Consider the following 21428-nt stretch of genomic DNA (forward strand, 5'->3'; position numbering starts at 1 on the left):
TGTTTGTGCAGTACACACCTTCACGTTTCAAAGGCCAGGAAAGTTTTTGCAGCAATGCCAAAATATGAGCAAATAACACAAAAATTAAATATCCACAAGCAGAGGTACTGTATGGGAGATTCACAGTCTCAGGAGGTGTTCTGCTTTTGGGTCCTGCCCAGTATGGGCCACTAGCCCAGGGAGCCCTGTGGGATAACCTCGTTCAGATAAAATGATGGATTGCTACACAGTCTTTCCAAGGAGATTACACACTTGCTAGGAGCCTTTTTTAAAGTGAAATCCCCCTGAATCATCCCACTGAGTTTTTTTGATCAGGCCCTTCAATGTCCGAGGTCAAAGCAGCATGGATGAGAGAATTTTCAGCAAGAGCACAGGAGAGGGGTAAATGTCTGCATCTCATTTTCCATGACATTTTTTCCATATAGGAATTGGAAGTCCTGGGCATGAGCCCTCCCAACTCATTATGCTTCATTTCTGGAAAATGGTGAAGACGAGAAGAATGCCAAACTCCAAAGTCGGGTCACAGACCAGTCAGGTACCTTCCCCGTGAGTAGCATCTTTCCCATGTGGTTCCACTTCGATATCAGCCAGTGGGGTGAGCTGGTTATACCCAAATCTCTGCTTTCCATGTTATTTGAGTAGACAAGGTCCAGGCTGGTGGAGTCTGAAGCTGTAAGATTTGAACCGCGATTCGTGATCGTTCCTGCCATCCTCAGTGCTAAAAACATGGCTGAAATCCTGACTTTACGGTAATGGATGGCAAGAAGTCCCTGTTTGCAAGAGATGTCAGGTTGCAATTTTAAAAGCCTACCAGTGCAATAATAAACCAAATAGAAAATATAATTGCTGTCATTCCAGCACAGGGTAATAAACTCTTTATGGACATGGTAAATTCAATCCCAGAATGATGCAATAATTTAGACAATAATTCACAACAGCCAGCAAAATCAGACAAAGTTCCCATTGACTTCAGCGAGGGCAGGATCCGTCCCAGAGGACACTCTGGCTTGCTTTGGCCAAGAGCTTACAGTATTTAACCTCACGTTTTCCAGTGGAGAGAGCCACGCAAGCCATCTCTTACCTCACTGCGTCTCAGTGCTCCGAGGCTGCTGTAAGAAAGCATCTGCTGAAAAAAACATGGGAGGAAAGGATGGGACCCGGTGGCCCCGATTTAGGTACCGAGCTCACGCGTGTGTTTCAGGGGCCAGCTAAAGCCGTTCTCCCGCAGTAAGTGCCGAAATGCCCTGTACGGTTAAAGGTGGCTTTGCGGGGGGGTCCACACCGAGGACCCCTCAGCCAAGCGGCATGGGTGTATGAAGTGAAGCCGTGGGTGTTGGTCCTAACCTGCGGCTGCGGTGATGGCCGGGCATCACCTGGTCCTGGGCACGGACAGCAGCCCGTTCCTAAATAATCTCCTTTGTGATAAAATCCCGGACTGTTTACCACAGACGGTGAAGTTTCCTGATTGCTTTAAATTGATCTAAGTGTGGGCTGCTGCTGAGGGGAGCCATCTCATTCTCCTCTTTGCCCCTGGGATGGATCCTGCCCTCCCCGTGCTGTTGGGACTACTCATCTGCTTGTGGTTTTGGTAGATTTAGCTTTCAGCCAGAGCAAGTCCCCTGCCTGACTTTGACACTCAGTCTCTCACAAACCTCAGGTCCAGGAGAGGAAAACCTGTTTTGGGGGGGACCGACCCTTCAGTGGCATTGCAAAAATACAGCCTGTTTGTGAGCAGTCCTGCTCATCAGTGCCACAAGTAAGGGTGAAATCCTGACTTTTGCAGTAGAGGGCAAAAAATTCTGCAACAGACGGGATGTCTGGAGCCACACAACGCAAGGATAAACAGAAGAGAACTGCTGTCATTTGAAGGTGGGGTAATAAACTTTACGGATGTGGTGGATGCAATCCCACTGTACCACAGTAGTTTAATAATTTACACCGACAATAATTACAATAATTTCAGCCATGCAAACTTGCTCGAGCTGATCGTGAAACTGCATCCTACGAGATGGTGAACAGCTATAATCTTACCAAAAGTCCTAAACCAGCTGACTAGAGAGGGTATCATCGCTCCCAAAGCGTCCTTTGATTTATGTTCATGCAAACTGTCCCGGGCGAAGGACAGGGATGCTGAAGACTCGGGTACCATGTACCAAAACCTGACCTGCTGCAGACCTGAGCTGAGCTGGATCACTTACTTGCAGGTAGCCCGGCTCCTGGGGACGCGCGGGGGATCGGGGCTGCTGGCAGAGGCTCAGCGCCATCCCCGGGTTTCACAGGCTTAGTTAAACCAGGCTCCCAGGCACGAGAAGGACTAAAGGGTTCGGCAGGCGGGAGCGTCTCGAGACAACGCCGAGCTGCAAAAAGCAATCGAGGGAGGAAAATCTCTGTAGGCGCACCCTCCCGACCGCGCGTTCGGCGAGGTGGACCGAAAACAGGAGCAGCAGGCTGTTTTGCCGGCTTGGCTCCGTGTCCGGCAGCTCCAAGGGCTCCTCTGCACCAGCCGAAGCAGGTACAGGTGCCCTCCTCCCAGCTGGGGGGAGCAAGCCCAGCTTCATTAGCATCACTCTTGGTATCATGAATGAAGGGCCCCAGAGCGGCCGCCAGACCTCTTTTCCCTTTCTTTTGGGGCTGTGCGGAGGCAGCAGCTGACAGGAGTTTCTGTGGGCTCCTGGTTCAGTGTCGAGGCAGGCAGTTAGAGGAGATGGTGAAGATATTTAGTTCCCCAGGCGCTCCCGGGGTGAAATTCTGGCCGTAGCGAAGCCGGTGGGAACGCTGCCATTGCCTTCCACCGAGCCGTGATTTCACCCCATAGGTATTAGTTTTTCCTCTCCTCCCAAGAGCAGTACAGATATTAGAAAACCACAGCTATCAGGATGCTGCAAATAAATACTCCACGCCACAAACCTGGTTTCTTTGTCAAGGGGGACAAAACGAACCTAAGAGGACAGGCCAGAGAGCAGCGAGGATGCAACACAACAAAGGTGATTAACACGAGGTGGAAGAGACAATAAAAAGCAGATTCTGCCCTCAGTCGGAAATAATATTGTGTCCTGCAAAAATAATCAGCTGACACACGCAGCTTAAAGCATGCCATGAACTTTGTTTTCCTACGGTTATAAAACAGCATCCTTCAGCTGTACGCTGCGCACAGCCTTCAGCTGCCTTGCTGCCCAAGAAGCACGCAAATCAGATGAGATGATTTATGACCAACATGACAGAGAGAAAGGCCTTTCCTGACAAAAGATCATTTTCTTGCCGAACTAAGTCTAAACTCAAACCAACCGCTCACCTTTGGGTTTTCTCCAGCCTAGACCAGAGGATGCACCAGGTCCGGTTTTCACGCAGGGAGAAGGAGAACAGTTACATTGACTAAAACAACTTTTTCCTGTTTTTCTACATCCACGTGGCACCACTTCACCTGATCACCGAGAGGGACCAAGTGATGCTGCCACATACATGACACACACGGTCACGCAGGCACTTTCCATGGGTGACCCTCGCAGGCTGCTCCCTTGGGCTTTATCTGAGAATTAACTAAGTGTTTTAAGGTGGGCTAGTTATGAACGCCTGGTGCTGAGGAAGTGCTGCGTATTTAACATGGCTGCTTTCTAAAAGCATCTCATTGTAACCTGTTTCTGTTGAACACGAGGAGAAAAGCTGCTGTAGTGAGTATAAATGAAGCTAAACAGGAAAACGAAACTGATGGTAACATCAAAAATATGGATCTGGAAGGGTGGCTTTTTTTAGACACTTCTCTTATTGCAGCCCAGAGGAAATCAGCTGTGTTGCGTACTTTTTTAAAAAAGGGTTCAGACTTGAAACCTGCCAAATGACCCAAAAGCCACGCAGATGGAGGGGAACACAGTCCACCACAGCTGCCAACCCACAGGTATGGAGGGAATTTTTCTCAGTATTGCATCTGGTAACTGAACTGGGGAAAGACAAACACATTTTTTTCACAGAAGACAGCTTGCTCCTGATAAAATTTGCTGAAGATTAATGACCTTTCTCAAGACAATTGCCAAAGATATAAACGCATTTACGTGCTGCGGTCAAACACGGCCTTCTTACTCTCAGTGTGTGTTTCATACTTGATGTGCACGTGAAGATACGCAGCTACGCTGAGGGCTCCTACCTGACCAACCTCCAGGAACTCGCACGGCCAAAAGCCCAGCACGGAGCCCTCGGCAGGGCTGCAGCTTCGTCCGCTGACCCCGAAGGAAACCAAACGAGCCGCTCAACGGGTTGTGGACAACGTGGAGTCCTTGCTCCAGTGACCGCTGACTTTCTAATCCAGAGGGGAGCTCCTCTACGTGGAAGATATTAGGATCTGGTTTGAATCTGCGTTTTCCACCGAGGTATTCTCTCTGCTGGGAACGAGGTGATCTCATGGAAAGCCTTGCTTCTCTCCCTCGGTAGAACAGAGAGTTGGAAAGGGAGGAAAAATGGTCTCAGCTTTGAGCGAGCGGCTTAAATTTCAGCAGCCACCAGCCCTGAAGCCAGGGCAGCTGCCTGCCTCCAATATAGTTGGAGAAACCAGCTCTGCTAAGAGCGTGTCCAAAACTGCCCTGAAGGCCCTGCCTGAAGGAGACCAGACACATTTCCATAGCCAGACCTTCTCAAGCCTGGGAGAAAATCTCATATGCACCAGGAACCTGGGCACCGAGTAGAAAGAGCAGAGCCAGACGTGCCCAGACGGACATTAGACAACCCCAGAGATGTCTTACAGCAGTGAGGATCCTGGCACAGGGAGGAAGGCGAGAGGTTTGCGCGGAGCATTTTTTCCCTGCAGATTTTGTGAGTTTTGTCTACGACCGAGGTGCCTCTGGTTCAGAAACTCCATTGCATCATCCGCATTCCCTTAACCATCACAGTATTTCAAATAACAAATGGAGCAATAGCTTTCAAACTGGGCAGTAGTTTGAAAATATGCCAATGAAAAACACCCAGAGAAGTAGTTTGAAACTTCAGAGAGATCAGTAGGCTGAAGAACAAGCAGCCGACAAGAGGATTCCTCATGTGAAAGCTGACAAAAGTCCCTGTCAATGGCATCGCCTCTCCCAAGGGGAGGGAGGCTGAAGGAATTACTGAACCAGGGGAGACCTCGTACTGGGTCTCTGGGAAAGACATACTGGAGTTAGCGTGAGGACAAGCAGGGGCTGGATATCCAAGCAGTTCCTGAACACAGGAAGGTCGGAACGGTTGAAACGTGTCAAAGCAAGGTCCACCCAGCCCAACATCGTTTCTGAGCCAGCCACCAGCAGAAGAACCAGCCCTTCTGTCTCAAAGCTCCCATTCGTTTTGGGTGCCCCCAATTCACACGAACACACATGCAAGAGCCAAGGGTCTCCCAGGTCCCGAGATGGCCAAGACGAGGTGCCGTGCCAGCGGGGCTGGAGGAAAGACCCTGAACCTCTGGAAGTTTGGAAGCAGATGGGATGTACAGGCGGAATGGAGATTCACCAGGGGAGCACAATGGAGCAGCTCACAATACTAGAAGCATCTGCGAGCAAGGTATGCAGCGAACATCTGGTAAAAGGATAAAAATATAAAGCAGTGGTGGATGATAAATAGAAGTACAATGAAAAAGAGAGGCTTGGCACCGTGTCTGACACAGTTGCCATCGGTAGAAGCTGTTGCATCGATAGGTTTTGCACTTTATACTCCTAAAAATACAGTGCTCTTCAACTATAATCTGTCTTGGGTACTGTAACGTGCTTTGGATGGAGGCTAACTGATGTGTTTTCCTTATATTCTGTACATCATTTAACGTGCCAGTCCCTTTCACTTCTTGTGGTTTGTGGCTGAAACAACTCTTGATGTTCAATTTTTCATCAATATGTAGGTCCCTCAATCTTTGCCATATATTCTAGGCTTTTCTGTCACTCCTGCTCTATTCTGTTTTGGTTTGGTCTGAGTTCATACACCTCAACACATTTTCTTTCAGGATGGTCTCTGTGAGCTTTCCAAAGAAATATCCACAAAGGTTACAAGGGATAATTAAGGAGTTAATGTCAGACTACTACCTGATGGCATTTCTGAGAGTGAGGCTGTGAAATCTGCTCTGATTTTTAATATCTACATTGAACTGGGGACATGAGCCATGAGCTGGGGAAACATCTCAAGCTGACTATCACGCGTGTGAAGTGCAGTGCCCCGGGGAAGAAGGTCACACCACGCAGCACGTCACGTCCGACGCTAACACGCCTCAACCCCAGGTGATGTGCGAGGGGTGTTCCTGCGGAGCAAGCCGGAGGCTCTCCGAAGGGTTTTCCTCACGCAGAATTGCTGGGACAGCCCCCCCAAACAGTTGGCCTGGCATCAGCAGCTTGGAGAGGGAGTTTTGCTGATGTAAAAGCCCAAAGGAGAAATGTAGGACCGTCACCCACTCATCCTCATCCAAAACACCAAAAACCCCGCTGGTCCAGCATGATGCAGCATAACATCATTGGTCTGTGAGAAAGTATGTCCCCATTGCACTACGGGCTTGAACAAGTGGGATCCAGCCAGACCTGTCCTAGGGCAGCATCATATGGAAGCTCATCGCAGCAGAGACAAGGAATACAATGAGAGAAGTCTCCAAAATTAACCAGGGACTCACTCACGCAGCCTGGCCGCGCTAGTCATGCCCCTAACTCGGGACACTTTCCAAAAGAAATCAGGAAAAGCATTTAAAAGCTATTTTCTTTCCTCTCTGGAGGTTGTTGGTACCTACTGAAGCTGGAACATTCTTGAAAATATGGGATTTCCAGTTCCCACGGGTGAGACCTTTATTCCGCAGCATCGCAGCCTGGGTCGCACCGCTCCGTGGCTCTCGGTCCCGTCTGGAGGGTGATGGTTTCCAGAGGATGACTGCCCTCAAAGGGCCCCTGACAGACAGCTAAGAAAAGGCAGGCTATTGTCCATGGAAGTAAATAAATGCAGGGAACCCACGGTGCCACAGGGAAGTGCTTAGGAGTCGGAGACACACGAAACATTGGCAAGCAGTGCCGGAGAACACGCGGTTTGTATTTCTGGCTGCTTACCTGGTGTGGTTTGTCCTGCAGGCATTTTTTTTTTTTTTTTTTTTTGCATGCAATACCACACCTTGTTTGTTTTGACTGTCACTTGGTGCAGGTATGCAACTGGCAGACAGTGAGATAGAGAGTGATATTATCTGCATATCCAAACAACTTGCTTTCACACACACAGTCATGCTAAATGCTCTCTGCGTGCGTTTCTCAGTCATGGGGTCCTTGGAGACCCAGATTTATTAAGAAATGCAGCGATAGTGGAGAAGCGTCATAACTGCCGGTTGATCTACGCTTGCTTCCACAGTTAATCAGTTTTATTATTCCCTGTTCTCCCCATTGTTTCAGTAGCTATGAGCACATAAAAGCAGATAAATAGGAGAAACCAGGAAAGCTCTGCTCCCAAATTTAATATCTTGAGGGTTTGTTTTTTTTTTTTTATACCAAGAGCAACTGGATCATATTTTGCAATCTAAATTTCAATGTTTTATTTTCTTAAGCTGAGGCTGCTGGAATTTTGCACTTGTGCAAAAGCAGTGCAATTACCGTGTCTCTCTGCATTGACACCGCAAAAAAGTCAAGCTAACATTAAACCCATCCTCTCAGAAGACTGAAACTTTCTACACCACATGTCAGCCGAGAGCTCCCACATGAGCAATACCGAGCCTCGTCCAGGGGGCTTTCTAGCGACTTTAACTTGTCAGTTTAAATTTATATTTCTGAGTGTTTTTTGAAAGAAAAACATGCCAAAAGAGTACTTTGGCCAGGCTCCTCCATCCCACTGGCTGCGTGGATGTGCAGAGCCAGCACCTCTCCTGCCAGGCAGCGGCTTTGGTGCCTCTCGCACGAGCTCGCGGGATTCTTGGAAATCCCGTGTCCCCTCGGCCAGGAAACAAGCAGCGCCGGGACATTGTGTAAATCTTCCTGTCGTCACTGAATGCTTCTTCGAGGTCCCAAAACAGGGAGGGGAGGAGCCTTCCTCAGCCAAATAATCCTTCATTCACGCTCAGCGGAGAGGGGACCCTTCCTTAGCCTGCATGGATCCTCCCTTCCAGTGATGCTGGTCCAGCAGCCCCCGGCTCGCGGAAAACATCTCCAGGGCTGCCTGCTGCTTTTGGGATACACCACGAAGCCCTCATCAAACAGACGCGCTTGCTTACCAATTGCCAAAAGCAACGAATTTCAAAGCGGTTGGCGTCTTGTCCCCGGGCCTGTTTCCATTCGTAGCATCTCCTGCCCCGTGCCTCCGCTGCGGCGATGCTGAGGAAGGCGAAGTGCTGTCAGCGCTGGTGGCAGGCCCAAACTGCTGCGTATTTTTGACCGAGGTCGGAAGACTGATCGATAGAAAAATCAGAGTCCATCGGAGGAGGACGGTTCTGCAGCTCAGCTCCGAGGACGGTGGCAGCGCCGACACGCAGATTTGGGTCTCCCATCGAGCTCCTGTACGCTGGTAAACACAACCTGATGAAAAATAAAGAGTTTCAAACAATTTGTTACAGATACTCGGCTCTGGCCCTCGGAAGGATTGCACTCCAGGTCAGCTCAGCTAACGAGGTGTGTGTGCCACATCTCCACAGGAAAGCAGCAGGAACACACCAGTTACGGTAGACTGGTCTCAACACAGCCTTCCCCCAAAGGGTGACTATTTTTCTCTCATAAATACCTAACGTGTGTCTGTCACCAGGACCCCAAAATCACGCATCTTACCAGGTCCCATATGGTGTGTATGGGGCTCATTTTGCAATACGCCACTCTACTCTTTTACAGAACCACTGGAAGAGCTTCTGGCAAACAGAGCTAACGTCTTGCGCACCAACCGGAGAACTATTACCCTGACTGCTGCCCTCCAGAGAAGCTTTCTTTTCTTTTCTTGTCTGTTTGATGAGGGCTTCATGGTGTATCCCAAAAGCAGCAGACAGCGCTGGAGATGTTTTCCCCAAGCCGGGGGCTGCTGGACCAGCACCTCTGGAAGGGAGGATCCATGCAGGCTAAAGAAACTTTTCTCACAAGGGCTAACGTGACGGAGAGAGGACTGTTGGTCCCGGAGGAGATGCAGCCAGCCCCACTCGGGGGGGAACCACGTCAATCTTTGACTCTGGGGCTGCCGCAGGCTTTGTATCTCTTTGCAGGAACTGCAGTTAGCTCACAAAAGCTAACGAACGGGGGGACACACTCCCACCTTCGGTGTCCGGCTATAGAGCACCCGGCTGGGGGGCTGCACCGCGGGACCTCACGTTATTTCTGACCCTCTGCGCCGAAAGGAGAGAGCAAAACAAAATATGACTTCGGGTCAAAGAGGTACCGCTGTGGTTCAGAGGAGACCCAGGGTGGGTGTGATACAGTGTGAAAGCAATTAGCGTGGCTTAAATCTGCCTGACACGGGGCAGGTAAGAGGCTGTGGCCTCAGGATGGGTCCCCGGTCCTCTTTTATGTAGCAGTATAGAAATATTCTGCAGCGGGGCTGGAAACAAGCTAGTTAATGGGAATGAGAAGTTTCCAGGCCAGATCAATTTTCCAAATCATGAATCTCTTCTAGTGTATTTTGATGCTTGATCTTTTTCCAGCTAGTATTGAAGGGAAGAGAAGACAGGTGGCATCCAGTGGGGTAAAGAACAAAATAATCAGGCCTCCACTGGCAACTTACTGAGAGGCCTTGAGCAGTTTCTTTATGGCTTGTTCTTTAACTTCGTCTTCTCCACGGTAAGGCATGGTGTTTGTAGGGGCCAGCTGCAGCGCCAGCCAGCTGGGGTGGCTGCACCACTCTCCTGCAGGGACCTGGGCAACAGAGTTCAGAATCGGTCCCTGTGCCAAAGAGCTCCTTGTCCGAGATGGGTACGACACTGTGCCAGGTAACAGGAGAAGGACAAACAGAACCTTTATATTCGACAAAAGCACTTTGCGAACCTTTTAAGTTGCCACCCCCTGTAAAAAAAAAATCCCAGTGTATGCAGCTGGATACATTGGATATGGTTCAAATATTTGTCCAGCAGTAAGAGGCTCCTGTAGCAAGAGTCTCTCACACCAGTTGGTAAGAGAAACCCTGTCACTTGCAGGAGAAATAAAAAATTAAAAAAAGAAATAGGAGGGCAAAGTAGTTTTCTGTCTGGCCATGAGGTAGCACCGTTGAGCTATTCGCAGCAAAACCCAAAGCTGATCTGCCTCAATTTTACAAGCAGTGCTTCTGGAAGCACAAGCTGCCTGTCATTTTACATTGACCAGCTCAAGAGGTTAGGTTAACCACTGTGCTAATTTAGTTTTGGTGATGAGTCAGGCCATGCCTACCTCTCTCGGCCATTTTTCCCCCTCTATGACCTTTCCAATTACTTACGTGAAAATCAGCATTTTGTCGATCGTGCTCATATCGTGCCCTTCCAGGGTGTCTCTGGGTCCCTGGGGAGACTCTACCAGGCTCCGAGCAGACCAGTGCTATCTACAGCCAGCCCCACCACGCAGCTCCCCAAGGGACAGAGGATGAACAGAGAAAGCTGGACGGGCTCAGAAGGTGACAAAGTGGAAAGCAGGGTCTCCAAAAAAGAGTATCTACAGGATTGAGTGGGGAACTGAATTTGAGCTCCTAGTTTCAGGCTGTAGCCAAAAGGGTTAACGTGGGTTTTGGTGAAGTCCATAAAGAAATAGATAGAAACAGGGGAGAACTGGCAAATCTGTTCTTGGACAATCCTATCTGGTTATATTATCCACCTCTTGAAGATGCTGAAGAATTGGAGAAGAGTGCAGTTTGCTGCCAGACAGAGACATTGTCTGGAAAACATCAGATCATGGCCTACAGGACATCCACTTTCCTCCAAGGCAGCTCTCTGCGTTGTTTTTGTATGCTGTTGCCAAGCAAATCAGTTGGTCAGAACAGGGTGAAGAAATCCAGCTTGCAGAGACGCCTTGCTGGCCCCCTGCAAGCCCATTGCTGTAAATGACATATTTCCTCCAGTAAAAATGATCTCAGGGAAAAGAATAGAAAAAGAAAGACTGTCCGATGAAAAGCTATTTCCATCTGCAGCTGCAAGGTTGATGAGACCTATTCAAAGGCAATTAAAGCAACACTACCCTTAGCACTTCAAGGAGGCTGCATGAACATCAGATTAAATTCTTCAGCCCTGGAAAACGTTTACATCAGGAGAAGGAAACGATGCTCTCCAGAGCTTCTAGGGAACACAGGCTGTGCTGAGATCTGATGAGATTTACTTCCCTGTGCGGTACTGCCAGGGGCACTGTAAGCATTACCCAATATTTGCCGATGACGTATCTGACACACAATTGGGTTTTTGCAGTGACTGATTTGGTTGCAGCAAGAGATGGTGTTGTGCTTTTGAGGAATACCGCAGGACGTTCCGTGAGCATGGGACGCCGGTGGCAGGTATACTGGCAGGCTGGTAACTTGGAAGAAAACTTGTCAGTCCCATTGACAGAGGCAGGGCAGAGAGGGGAAAATGTTACTAGAGCACCATGGGGGAAAAGGGGGATTTTACCCAGCTTACCAATTGTTCAGCAGCAAGCTTCATACTTTGTATGATGGAAAATGACCTATAGTTCCAACAAACACCATAGGGCTGCTGACGTGGAGGTAAGCCCTATGGGAAGGAAAGCTATGGTGACCTTGGAATATTTTTTGGATGCTCAGCCTGAGCTGGAGCAGCTGTGCTGCAGACAGCCCTACAACACTGAGGACTAAGCGGGAGCCCTCAGGGGTCAGCGCTGCTCGGGCTCTTCAGCACTCTGGCAGCCCGTCCGCGTGAAGGTTTGCGGGGAGGTTTTGGAGGAAGACAGCTTTCTCATTTCTTTAATAATTCTTACACTCGACAGACACCGTGTCTTCAGACCCCCCTCAGCGGAGGGCCAGCTGACAGACAAAAAACTCACACTCCAGTTCCTTCCAATCCTCTGAATCTCTCAGTGAAAATCAGTCCTCTAGTTAAAATACTGCAACAGCTCCAGTCGGTGCTGTTGATACATACCCACTGCAGACAGCGGTGGCAGTGAGCAAGCATTACTAAATACACGTGTGTGATAAGGGTACATAAATGTTCCCCATCATGCAATTCTCCTGCATGTGTCTCTACTGAATTTAGGCTAACAGTGGCAGCGACGGAGTCTATGGCTATTTTTTCACCTTCCGAATCAGAGGTTGAGAGACACAAGCTCACATCGCCCAGAGAGTTTGTAGCACCAGTGGCTCTCAACAAGAAACGGAGTAAGCAACAGAGAAGTTTGGGAACCGCTGTCCCATGCTGAGCAGGGGTTTGGGGTGTTATTTTTCAGATCAAGATGCCAACTCTTAGTTTCGGTAGGATTTGAAAGGGTCTAAGACCACGCAGGCCTTCCTCTGATCAAGGAAAGCTGAGCAGGATGCTCAGCTCCCTCGCTGGCTCACGGGAACCGAATGACGAGCAACTGCAGCGACTCGCCTCGTCTGACTCCACAGGTCATCGGGGCACTGAAGTCACGTCCCATGGACTTGCTCCAGAAGCAGCTCCTTGGGGTCAGACCGCCTTTGCCTCTCCACTTCCACAGCAGAAACGCATCGTGCTCAGGAGTGGTTGGGGTTTGCTCGGGGCTCAGCCGGGGAGTCACCACCAGCAGCCGTCAGGGACGGCGTGAGGTGGGATCTTTTGTGTCCGGGGGGACAGGGTGTACCTACGCTCCCCTCGAGCCTCCCAAAGCCTTCAGGCAGGAGAGTCGCTTGGGGAAGAGGAGGAGACGGGATGCTGGAGCGGCAAAGCATAATCCACCAAGCCCTCACAACTGAATCCGAGTCTCATTTTGTTTGCTGATAGTTCAAAACCCTGAGGCTAAAGCTTTTAAAACCCATTTAACAAAAGAAAGCCTGTGTGACTCTTGGGCTGATGTAGGTGTTTCATACACTCGCTGTACGCAAAACGTCTCTCAGAGCCACCTTCCAGATCCCTGCTCCTGAGCGAGGTGGAAAAAGTCCTGTATTAGTGAGTCCTAGACTACCGGACAGCCTAGCTATCGCAGCACGGTCCGAAGTCTGTCTGGACAGTGAGCGTTTGTGTGCGGGGCTCTCACTGCCTGAGGAAGAGGGGCTTAACTAGTGCATTTAAAGCAAAAATTTAAGCTGAGCATTTAAAGCAAAAATCGATCCACTCCTACAGCACGCGACTCCGCTCTCACTCACCCACGAAGGCAGCACGCTCCGGAGAGCGGCAAAGGCGAAGATTTAACTTCCAGCAGGTTTCTCACAGGTGAATTTGCTCCCGTCCTTTTCGTCGTTTCCAGTTGCCAATCTCAGAGAGCTTCTCATTCCTGGAAAAATTTTCTGCCAAGTTTTAGCCCAGCGGTGCCTTCCCCAGCCTCTGAAAACATGCACGGCAACACACAGCTCTCATTAGTGGGAAATGGCCGCTCTACTGTCTGTGGAGTGGAAATCTTCCACTGTCATCTCACCTGTGTCTATTATAAGAGAAACAAAACAGATGGCAGAAGAAAGGATATTGCATTTAACACAGGTTTCTTCCCCTCTCATAGGCTTTTGCATCTGCAACAGAGGCATTCTGAGAAGAGCAGCCTGACCACACACCCACTTCACTGGTGCACGATGAACTTAATTTCTGCATTGCCTGTTGCTTTGTATTATAAAAGCAATGACCCTGATGAAAAAGCAAGGTAAAATTTAGGCCACAGAAAATGGGTGTGAGACAGACCAGCAGCAGGAACCTAGGGAGCAGATAGGGGTGAGAGCAGATAGTCACCTAACACAAAGCTACACATTGAGGGAAAAGGAGCGTGGCTTCAGCATTGCGCTTTAGAAATAAGCATTACAGACCACAGCCTCCCCCTGCACCAACTACAGCATCGTATAATGGGTGTTAGACCTCTGCGTAGGGCGACCTGGACATATGAACAAAGCAGGCTGAAGCTCTGCTTTTCTGTTTTAATTACCATCTGCTTCTCAGCTGGTCCTTGTCAGCCCTCACAGCCAAGGATGAGATGCTCCAGCATCTAGAGAAGGACATCTCAGCTAGCCAGTGCATAAAACATCCAGTCTCTGGCAACGCAGCTGAAAGCAGCCTGTGCCACAAACACGCAGCTCCAGCCCACCTCCGGCCAGCCCCGTCCCCGCGTCTGCCCAGGCGAAAGGCACAAAACACCGCGATTTAGGAGTGCTGCAGAGGAGGGGCTGGCTGAGAAATGCTCTACTCCCAGGTCCCTGGCTCGAAACTCAGGCAAACATTTTTTAAGAAGGGATATCTGCACATCAAGCATCACGTGCCTTCCAGGGAAAAACACACAGTGCAAACAAAAAGAAATCAGTTGATCTGCACAGAGCAAGGCGGGGGGAAAGCCACACAGCCGGCGTGCTTTATGCTGCCTCTTCCAGCTTGTGCCCTGGAGATGTGCTCCACGGCCACGTTACGGCCTCGCCAGCCGGGCGCATCTCTCTTTGGCAAACTCCCTGGGCTCCCACAGACCTGCCAGTGGTGGCTGGTAGCCTGTGGGGAGCAGGATCCGTTCCTCCCAGGAGAGCTGCCAGCAGCCACCCCAAAAGCCACCCCCGGGAGGACAGTGACAGCAGCAGAGGCTGCGGGGGGTCAGGTTTGGGTTAAGGCACGCCAGGGAAGGGTCTGAACGCGTGGTGCCAGGGAAGGGACGAGAAAGAAGGCTGGCGGAGAAAGTTTCTTCCCCATCCAGTTGAGGTCCAGGTCCCTCCCCAGAGCAGGTCTGAGCAGCTCCTGAGACATGGTTGCCTCTTTAGCACCGCTCCTTCTCTCTCCTGTTGACCTCTGCAAAGGGAACAGTAATGCACAAAGGATGCTTACTCTGTCTTAAGGAAGTGCTTGAGAGTTGTTCTTGGTCAGACAGCTGAGGGGCTCTGAAGAAGTCTTCACCTGACTCTATTTCACAAGACTGATCAAATATGGTATTATTCTTGTTTTTGTAGTGCTTGCAAAAACAATAGGAGGCTATTCCTGCTCCCAAATTTAAGAATGCCGGTATTCTTCGTGTTTTTTTAGAAATCTTTTTTTCAGAACTATTTTCAGAACATAAGTCCTTTGGGCCAGCCCTAATGTGGATGTGATGGTTGCTGTACTAACGCTGTAAGGCCCTGTGGCCTCGGGTTTTCTTTCCAGCCAGAATCCCAGAAATGACCACGGGGCCAGCTCTACAGTTCCCAAGCTGTGATTCCACACCACAGGAATGGCTTCTGGCACTGCAGAGTTAAACAGACAGCGGTTTCCCAGTGTGAGTTTAGCAATCAGGACGTGCAGCTCACCCAGACAAGTGGGTTTCCCTTCCCTCGTGTGAAGAGAGGACAGAACAGGCAAGTCGGGGGAGCTGGGATCCTTAAAACAAGACCCATATCACACCCATGCAATGTGCCAATAAGTACAAAGTAAACTGAAAGCAATAACCAGGAAATCCATTGCTGCTTGGGAGCCCTGGATCTAAGGGATACCACATGAGGACTGCCATCCTCCTCGTTTTGATCCGTTTGACAGTGCTGAGGCAGCGAGGGATTTACCTTTCTCATCTCTGGCTGCCCTCTGCCAAGCAGCAATACCCTTTTTTATCCCCGTACCAAGTACCCAGTTAAAACCACTGCAGACACACCACACAAGGCTGGAACCTAACCTGCTCAGACACAGTTTGCCAGTCTGAGCTTGTTTGGGAGGAGGCACTTTGTCCTGCCAGCCCTCATGGTGCATCAGGTGCTGTCGGAGCAGCCCCAGCTTTGCACCAGGCGTGCTCCTGTCCCACTGCAGCAGGCAGAAGGAAAAAAAAAAAAAAAGCCAGTTGAAGCCCGTGGAGCATGTTCTGGCACGCTCAAGGGGAACCCACCATATGCTCGCACCCCACCTGGGTCAATCGTGTGGCACCAGCTGAGTCAGCAACACAGGGAGCCAGTGCTGGTGCTCACGGGAAAGTGCTCCCGAGCTTCTCCCGGTTGGGATGGTTGGAAGCGGTGGGGTTGTGGGACAGATCCTGCATGAGAGCACCCCCATCTAGTGGCCTGAGCCATCCCTGTGGCACCCAAGGCAGGAGGGAATCACCCGGGAGGAGAACCAGGGCTTGCAAGAAAATCACTGCTGCACACTAAGGGTGAATAAAGAAGAGGGACAACACACATCACAGCGGCCGGGCTTCTCTCCTATCAGCCTGGGTGGGATTCATCTCACCAGCTTTAGGTGTCTTCACTGTAAGCGATCATGCCAGGTTCCTGGCGGTCAAAAGGGCACTGGAAATTTTTAGGGTTTGATTAATTTCATCCTAAGGTAGGCATCTAAAATTGTGAGTCACACTCCAGAGGAGCCTCTCTCTTTCCCCTGACTGTTAGAGGTTGAGTGACTAAGTGAAATGTCAGCATCTATGCGGTGGACATCCACATTTGGAGAGACATATCCTATCTTCTTTGTCCTATGGCTGTTATTGAATTAATTTGGAATACAGATCTTGTTTCCCATGGATGTCAACAAGACATCAGAAATTGTCTGGTGAAGTAACACTCTAACGGTGCTGTCAGAGTTGTATATGAGCATATTCAGCAGAACACCATTCCCCATTCCCTGCAAAAGAAAGCCCACTTCTGATTAATGCAGTTACAAAGCCCCCAATCTCCGTTTTTGAACACTCAGCCCCTGCTGATGGAGATTTACAGACAGAGATGCTGGCATGGTTGCCTATGGCACAGAAATACTTCTCTTTGCACCCCATCAGCCCCAAGCAGCGCTGAGGTTATTATATTTGTAAAGTGAAGAAAAACATAAAAATACTCCACGGAGAGCTCGCCAGCTTCCTTCCTCCTTCGCTGCAGTGTTGTATCACCGCCCAAGGGGTCTCCTTGACCGAGTGAAGGCAGCGGTGCTGCCTCACGGACCGAGGTACGATCAGGAGCAGCTGAAAGATCTGTCTGATCTGAGAGAGAGGTGGGATGAGGCGGACCCCAGAGGTCCCTTCCACACTGGAATTTTCGCTGATTCTCCAATTAGCGATGGCAACCAGGACTGGGGCAGCGGTGAACAAGAGGTCTGAGACACGGGAAGGGGCAGCAGGCTGGGCTTGGCACTTGGGACAAGATGAAGGCGCTGGGAAGCAGGGGCTGTCCCCATCTCTTCTCCCCAGGCAGGGACGAGAGATGGGGACAGTTTTGGAAGGGCAGGGCCAACCCAGTACACTGGGAGGGAGGGAGGACTGGCAGGAGAAGCTGCGCCAGGCAGAGCAACCTCGCCTGCAGAGCCTGGAGGGATTCCCAGCAGCCCCGTCCCGCAGGGAGCCGGGGAAGAAGTGCCCCCCTCTCCTCCTGGCTGGCCCCAGGCAGGCGGGCAGCCACTGCAGGTGGTCCACCAGGGAGAGAAAACCAATTATCGGACAGCTTGATTAAGGGAGCATCACTCAGCTTTGGGATCCTGGTGGGCAAAACCAGCTTTGATTCATCTGCTTACGCCTGTCGGCTCTTGCTTTACATTGACTGTGTCGGGTCCCACCCTAAGAGCCGAGCAGACTCTCAAACACCAGGGCACTTGGCCCCTTCCAGCCCAGAAAGATGGGTCCTGCCTTCCTCCAGCCTCCACGAAGATTTCCGTGCCTTCCTCCTCTTAAATGGCAACTGGCTGATACTTACTGCCTGCCCAGGCCTGCCAGTTCCTTCATCCTCTCCCTTCTGCACTTGCAACTTCTAAATAAAGCAAAAGCATCAGCACTCTCTTTCTGACACCAAAATAACTTGGGCACCAGCTACCCTTTGCTGAGAATCGGTGCCAAGTCCCCTCAGAAGGCTCTCTAGACTGCTCCGTACGAGGGCTTTTTGCTTACTGTTGCCCCTTCCTGGCACCTTTGACAGAAATTATGTTCAGGGCACTTCTCTGGAATGAGAGAGGATGACATTTTTCAGACAAACAAGGTTCAAGCCCAGCTCTCCAGTGGGAAACCTGCCTCTGAGCCTGCGGCAGTCTTCGCCGAGGGAATTCAAGGCAGCGAAGGGCTGGGTGCCAGAGCAGCTATCGCAGTCCAGCTCCTCGGTAAACCCTGAGAAAACATGGTACCACACCAGCAGGAAGAGCCAGATCTCGGAGCCGAATTTCTCTCTGGTTTTGCCCGACTGTCATGCTGGAAGAACAGCAGGACCCTTGGACAGCCACCAGGCTGTACAGGTAGACAATGCAAAAGATGAAGATGAGGACGGGGGTCACCTAAACAACAGTGTGTTTTTGGGGGGGAAGGGGACATATACGCTGGCAATACTGCCTTCAGAAGAAGGTCGTATCACAGACGGTGCTGCGCATCGGTCATTCTAATAGGGAGCATGAGGCGGGATGGTGCTGGAAGCAAACGGGTTTGGAGCACAGCTGGGAGACGCATTCGCTCCGGGGGCAAAGCCGTCTGGGGTGGCTTGTCCCCACCTCATCAGGTGCGCTGATGCAAGTCTTTGCGAGACTGCTGTAAACCTCGTCAGGTAGATGGTCCAGCTTTTTTCCAAAGTCTCCCCCTCTTTCAACAAGTCCTGATTATTTCACTGATTCAATTGCATCAGTGCTATTAATGGGATGCTGAACCACAGCCAGGGCGGGGGAGCAGGAATCTCTTGAAGGGGGCTTTACCACGAGAGAAAACATACCATAGGGTTGTCCTCACAACACCGTGGCTCAGCGGGAGGCGAAGTATTTGCATCTCCAGACATCACGGATGAGCCTGTCTATTTTTAAAGTTGCTTTTCTCAGCTGTGAGCCTCTCCAGTCATTTCCATCACAGGCGTAGGATGTCATGGCTGCCAGAGGATGGCTTCTGGAGAGGATGAGGAGTAGGAATTATGGCTGAGCTGCAACACAGAAAAACTTGCTGAAGAAAGCAAAACACAAGGTGTTTCAGGGTGTCCTTTTTTGTGCACAGTTTCTGTTTTCATCAAGTGAGTATTTCCCTTTTTCTTCCCCTATAATTCATAAAACTCACTTCCTTTATTCCCCTCAGCAGATTTCTCTGCACAAATACAACGACTACAGTTTTAGTTTCCACCCCCAGAGAAATACATGGCTACACTTACCCAAAGTGCCTTTCTTAATCAAATAAATTTATTTATTTACACCTCTGGTACCTGATGGCAACCCTGTGCACCACTGTCACCTCTATCAAGACTTACTTGTTTTCATGTAAGACTCCATATCCAGGCAGTACATTTGTTGTGGCCTCAAGTGAATAACAACAAACATATTTCCTTTCGACAGCTTTAGGGCAGAACAGTGCAACTGCGACAGAGGTTAAAGATGTCGAGTGAATTTAGTAAAATTAGTCAGACACCATACAGGCCCCACACTTGCAGAGGGAATTTACCCTCAACATTAACTAGAACAGTGTACATCTGGGCTATGTTTTTGGTAAGATTCATCATAGCAATGTTTTAAAACTAGTAAAAAGCCTTTTTATTTCCCTTTTTGTCATTTAAACATTCTTTACATTTATCCCAGGCTGCTGGTGAACCTTTTGTTTAATCAACACATCCACATTAACTTTGCAGGCAAACCTGCCAACACCACGCAACTTTGTGGTTAAAAGTAATAGCTCTGCGCAAACATGATAAACCAAACGATTTGAACTTTTCAGGTAAATCAGAATGACTCAAATGGAGCAGCAGATGAAAAAATAGGAATTGAAACAGAAAGGCACGTGTGATTTGTTCAGAAGTTAGGAGGGCTGGTTTCTATCCTCAGGATGAATCTCCTAGGATCCTATTTTATTTTAGGAACCCAGAACAATTATTTGCTCTGTGATGGCTCCTTCCAGTCTTTTCTTACACAGCCCAGATCCAGAATTTTACACACATAGGAATACGGCACTTTTGTCTTAAAACCTTGTCTCTTCCTCAGTACCCACTTGAGCTTTGGAATAATTTATTTACTGTCTAGTGACAGTACCTCAGAGCCAGAAAGAAATGTCTTCTCCAGTCAGCCTGCCAGCCTTTGTCTCCGGCCGTAACGAATACAGAAGGTGGCTCGTGGGAAGATGCTGTTCTTTATCTCCAAGCACCACCCAGCATCAGTCCCAGCCTCCGGGACTGCCCTGCGCCGTCGTCCTCCTGCAGCATCCGCTTCCTCCAGCTCAAAACGGGGACTGGCAGGGTTCACGCTCTCGCCTGCTAGCCAGGCCAGCTCCCCACACAGCCCTTTATAAGCACGCTGACAGGATTACAAGTTGAAATGACCTCCTTGAAACTGGGTGGACTATTGCAGAGAAGGGATGGAGACGGGAATCACATCAAGTGCCTCAGCTGCGTCGCACAGCCAGCCGTCCTAGCCCCAAAATGAGTTTCTCGTGTAGACCTAAGTTCTCACTGATTTCTCACAGCTTCTCAGACAGCAGTCGCTGATGCTGATTCCCACGAGCCTTGTAAGGGTGTGGTGGGCCCCGGGTGCTCTTTGCATTAACTGCATGCCATGCCTATGGCACATCATGCTTTGCTTTTTTTTTTTTTTTTTTTCATTTGGTGATTTTTACATGGAAAGATTTCCAGACAAGAACCATGTTCTTCAACCCTCTCATCCATACACAGACCTCATTAAAATCTTACTGGGTGAAGAACCAAGTGCTACTGGTGTCAACAGAGCTTTGAGACATCACTACCATGTGCAAGATCTGTCCCTCCTGCTGCCCAACCGACTGCATCCCAGCACAGCTTCAGACACAACAGCCACAGCGCGAAAAGGCCCCAGTACTGATTTGTTATCACTGCAGCAGCTGCTCTCCATCTCTGCTCCATCCACCTAGAAAACACACACACACAAGTGACAAGATTTTCTCTGTCAACTAAACTCCTGTCCACTGCCTTAGGAAACTCTAGCAGGACTCTTGACTTTGGGTGTGCAGTTTCACAGCCAAATCTCCCAGTCTGAACTCTTTACTTCTGAAACGCACCAAGACATTTACGACCTCCTTTGAACTGGAATGGACACAGACCAAGGCCACTCGGGTCCTGTCGCCAGGTCAGCTGTGCCCCAGTGCACTGGTTCAGCAAGGGAGAAAACAGGCACGAGGATCTTCTTTGGCATCAGGGGTCTCAGGGGAGAACAGCCTGGCTTCTAAATTTTTTTTCTGTTAAAAATCATTTTTTTGCCTTTCAGGCTGGGACAGAGAAGGAAAGAAAACTGACCTGACATGTTTACTTATGGCTGTGCTTTTTTTTGTTTGTTTTTTTAATGTTATTTTCTTCATTCCAGATATAAGGGATGCTGTCCCAAGTGTCCCTATCAAGTCATCTGTCTTGTGGGCAGGATTTGCTGAAGATATTTTTCTGAAGATAACATCAGAAACATATGCTGCAGACAGCCAGAAGACAGAGGCTAAGCAAGTATTGGAAGCCCACTTCTAACACAACCCCCTTACCAGCCCTGTTAATTAAGCTATGCCATAAGAAAAGCAGCTTTCAAAGATTTCCTATTGATGTAAGCTAAGACATGT

The 21428-nt window shown here is 49.6% G+C and overlaps 1 long non-coding RNA gene across 3 annotated transcripts; it reads right to left on the reverse strand.

Annotated features, from left to right (window-relative positions):
* Nucleotides 1-12897: 12897 nt before the first annotated feature.
* LOC121232547 lies at nt 12898-20636 on the reverse strand. Of its 3 annotated transcripts, none has more exons than XR_005931169.1 (5): nt 20526-20636; nt 19117-19222; nt 18598-18764; nt 13162-13436; nt 12898-13074 (listed from the first exon to the last, which is right to left on the reverse strand). It is a non-coding gene; the product is annotated as an uncharacterized LOC121232547 (long non-coding RNA). The 3 variants fall into 3 exon arrangements; XR_005931171.1 differs by having other exon boundaries at nt 18598-18818; XR_005931170.1 differs by lacking the exon at nt 20526-20636 and adding an exon at nt 19889-20212.
* Nucleotides 20637-21428: the final 792 nt, after the last annotated feature.

This window comes from Aquila chrysaetos, chromosome 23 (assembly GCF_900496995.4).
Source record: "Aquila chrysaetos chrysaetos chromosome 23, bAquChr1.4, whole genome shotgun sequence".
Lineage (NCBI taxonomy): Eukaryota > Metazoa > Chordata > Aves > Accipitriformes > Accipitridae > Aquila > Aquila chrysaetos.